The sequence below is a fragment of the Lucilia sericata genome, unplaced genomic scaffold, assembly GCF_015586225.1.
Source record: "Lucilia sericata isolate MDLA Ls3-8-SP2 unplaced genomic scaffold, ASM1558622v1 Contig000455F_arrow, whole genome shotgun sequence".
NCBI classification, from domain to species: Eukaryota; Metazoa; Arthropoda; class Insecta; order Diptera; family Calliphoridae; genus Lucilia; species Lucilia sericata.
This window is the reverse complement of record NW_023994470.1, coordinates 92501-97162: the sequence shown is the minus strand read 5'-3', so window position 1 is coordinate 97162 and position 4662 is coordinate 92501.

Genomic DNA, 4662 nt, shown 5'->3' with positions numbered 1-4662 from the left:
TGTTATATTATTACTTTAACAATTTAAATTTTTTGTTTTGTTTTCTTAACAAAAATATTCATTATTATTTTTGAAAATTTTTATTTGTAAACCGTGTTATTATTGATTTAAAACTGGTGTTGAAATTTTACTTTATTTTGATTTATAATATTTTTTGTATTATTTTATATTTTTCAAAAATTTTCTTTTTATAAACGTTAAATATGCACATTATTAACTAGACCGATAAAATGCATTTTTAAAACCATCCTCAACATAATATCAACTTTTCTTTAAGACTTGTTTAGCATTTATTTTTTTCTTTCTTTTTTTTTGGAATTTTTTTCTTTATATTTTTCTAAAATCAAAAAATTTCTTTCTCTGATTATAAATAATTTGTTTTAACGTTAGTTTTATTTAGATTTTTTTTAGTTAAATTATAAAATTATTAACATAACAATGAAATCAACTTAAATCAAATCATGTTATGGAATCTCTCCGTCTTGTCTAGCTTTAAACGCTGGAAATGTATGTTTATTATTATTCAATGAGTCTGTTCTATATAAAAACTTTTTGTTTACACACTTCTTTTTCTTGGCTTTTTTTCCACCATTTAACTTAATTTACCATTGTTTAGCTGCTTTAGAGCAACAACAATAAAAACAACAATATGTGTTTAATATTTTTATGGCTAAAATGGCACTGCATATATGCTACGAGTATCTAAATCTTAAAGACAGCAGGCTACCAACAAAAACATAACGCGTTTTTTTATTTAATTTAAACGTATTTTTCTACGTATGTTGGTTATATTGCACTTTTACGCGCGTTTTACTCTAAACGACAGAAAATTTGTGATGTGTGTGTTGGCTTTAAGTCTCTGGCGTAGACTGATTTTAGCCAAGTTGTTAAAAGTTGTTTAGAGTTAAAAAGAGTTTTGTTGATGTTGCTTAGATTTCATTTGCAGCGCACGAGTGCTAGAAGAAATCTGCAGTTTACACGAAGAGAAAATATGTTGTTGGACTTGGTTGGAGCAATCGTTCTAACATAACTTTATCAAATTCTCTAATATTATGGTTGCTAGAAGCATATTTTGGTTGTGGCATCCAAATGATTGTCTGTAACAAGGCTGCGACAAGACTATGACTAGACTATGACTAGACTATGACTAGACTATGACTAGACTATGACTAGACTATGACTAGACTATGACTAGACTATGACTAGACTATGACGAGACTAGGACTATCTATGACTAGACTATGACTAGACTGACTAGACATGACTAGACTATGACTAGACTATGACTAGACTATGACTAGACTATGACTAGACTATGACTAGACTATGACTAGACTATGACTAGACTATGACTAGACTATGACTAGACTATGACTAGACTATGACTAGACTATGACGACTATGACTAAACTAGGACTAGACTATGACTAGACTATGACTAGGACTATGACTAGACTATGACTAGACTATGACTAGACTATGACTAGACTATGACTAGACTATGACTAGCTATACTAATTGACTAGACTATGACTAGACTATGACTAGACTATGACTAAGACTATGACTAGACTATGACTAGACTATGACTAGACTATGACTAGACTATGACTAGATATGACAGACTATGACTAGACTATGACTAGACTATGACTAGACTATGACTAGACTATGACTAGACTATGACTAGACTATGACTAGACTATGACTAGACTATGACTAGACTATGACTAGACTATGACTAGACTATGACTAGACTATGACTACTATGACTAGACTATGACTAGACTATGACTAGACTATGACTAGACTATGACTAGACTATGACTAGACTATGACTATGACTAGACTATGACTAGACTATGACTAGACTATGACTAGACTATGACTAGACTATGACTAGACTATGACTAGACTATGACTAGACTATGACTAGACTATGACTAGACTATGACTAGACTATGACTAGACTATGACTAGACTATGACTAGACTATGACTAGACTATGACTAGACTATGACTAGACTATGACTAGACTATGACTAGACTATGACTAGACTATGACTAGACTATGACTAGACTATGACTAGACTATGACTAGACTATGACTAGACTATGACTAGACTATAGACTAGACTATAGACTAGACTATAGACTAGACTATAGACTAGACTATAGACTAGACTATAGACTAGACTATAGACTAGACTATAGACTAGACTATAGACTAGACTATAGACTAGACTATAGACTAGACTATAGACTAGACTATAGACTAGACTATAGACTAGACTATAGACTAGACTATAGACTAGACTATAGACTAGACTATAGACTAGACTATAGACTAGACTATAGACTAGACTATAGACTAGACTATAGACTAGACTATAGACTAGACTATAGACTAGACTATAGACTAGACTATAGACTAGACTATAGACTAGACTATAGACTAGACTATAGACTAGACTATAGACTAGACGAGACTATAGACTAGACTATAGACTAGACTAGACTAGACTAGACTATAGACTAGACTATAGACTAGACTATAGACTAGACTAGACTATAGACTAGACTATAGACTAGACGAGACTATAGACTAGACTATAGACTAGACTAGACTAGACTAGACTAGACTAGACTAGACTAGACTAGACTAGACTAGACTAGACTAGACTAGACTAGACTAGACTAGACTAGACTAGACTAGACTAGACTAGACTAGACTAGACTAGACTAGACTAGACTAGACTAGACTAGACTAGACTAGACTAGACTAGACTAGACTAGACTAGACTAGACTAGACTAGACTAGACTATGACTAGACTAGGACTAGACTATAGACTAGACTATAGACTAGACTATAGGACTAGACTATAGACTAGACTATAGACTAGACTATAGACTAGACTATAGACTAGGACTATAGACTAGACTATAGACTAGACTATAGGACTAGACTATAGACTAGACTATAGACTAGACTATAGACTAGACTATAGACTAGACTATAGACTAGACTATAGACTAGACTATAGACTAGACTATAGACTAGACTATAGACTAGACTATAGACTAGACTATAGACTAGACTATAGACTAGACTATAGACTAGACTATAGACTAGACTATAGACTAGACTATAGGACTAGACTATAGATTAGACTATAGGACTAGACTATAGACTAGACTATAGACTAGACTATAGGACTAGAATATAGACTAGACTATATGATAGACTCTAGAATAGACTATAGCTAGCTAAGACTAGACTATAGATAGAATATAGACTTAGAATATAGATAGACTATAGACTAGACTTAGACTAGACTATAGACTAGCTATAGACCTAGACTATAGGACTAGATAAGACTAGACTATAGTACTAGACTATAGATCTAGACTATAGACTAGACTATAGACTAGACTATAGACTAGACTATAGACTAGACTATAGACTAGACTATAGACTAGACTATGATAGATATAGACTACACTAACTATATCCTAACTATAGGTCAACTATCGACTATACATAGATACAATATGGACTAAACTATAGACTAGACTACATTATAGACTGCGCTATAAACTATACTCTAGATTAGACTAGCTAGATTAGACTATAGATTGGATGAGACTATAGATTAGACTAAAGTCTAGACTATAGACTAGACTATAGCCTAACTATAGACTATACTATAGATTAAACTATAGACTATACTATAGACTACAATATAGTTTAAATTATAGACTAGAATTCACTATAGATTACGCTATAGACTAGACTATATATTATACTATAGGCTAGACTATTGACTACGCTGTGGACTAGACTATAGATTAGACTAAAGACTAGAATAAAGACTAGACTATAGGCTAAACTATAGACTACATTATAGACTACACTATAGACAACACTATAGCCTAACTATAGACTAGACTATAGATTAGACTAAAGACTAGACTATGGAATAACTATAGACTATACTATAAACTACACTATATGCTACACTATAGACTTTACTATAGAGTTGACTATTTATAGCTAAAGTTAAAAGATCTATATAGCCATTTGCAATCAGATTTTTCTCTGTGTATAAAGTAACAGCCAGTTTGTGTGCTGAAGCCGGCATTGTTTTGACTTAAAAGACATTTTTATACTTTGTCTGCAGTTTTGGTAGCTAAAAATTGTTATTCTTGTGTTTTCCGGCATAAATAGAGAACACTTTGTTAAATAGTTTGTTTGTCAGCACATACATATTTTTGCTAGCGTTCGCCAGAATCATTATTTGTTTAGTTGACTTTGTAAATTGTTTTTGATTATAACAAATATATTAAACTTTCATTTTTTGTTGTTGTTACTAAGTAAGTAAAGTTATAATTAATTGAACTTCACCTTAAATTCATTAATTATTTTTTGTAAATTTGTCTCATTTTATTCGAAAGTCTATAAAGGCTTTAAGGCTTGAAAAGATTTTATTTATATGAAAGGTTTGCTCATCTTTATAGTTCTCTTTTTTTGCTTAACATAATTCCAATATGATCAATGATGATCTTTTCAGTTTTATCATTTGTATCTGTCAGCGATAGTGTTGTGTGTGTTCGTTATGATCTGCCGTCATTAAAAATAATGATGTCAAAGAAATTAACTA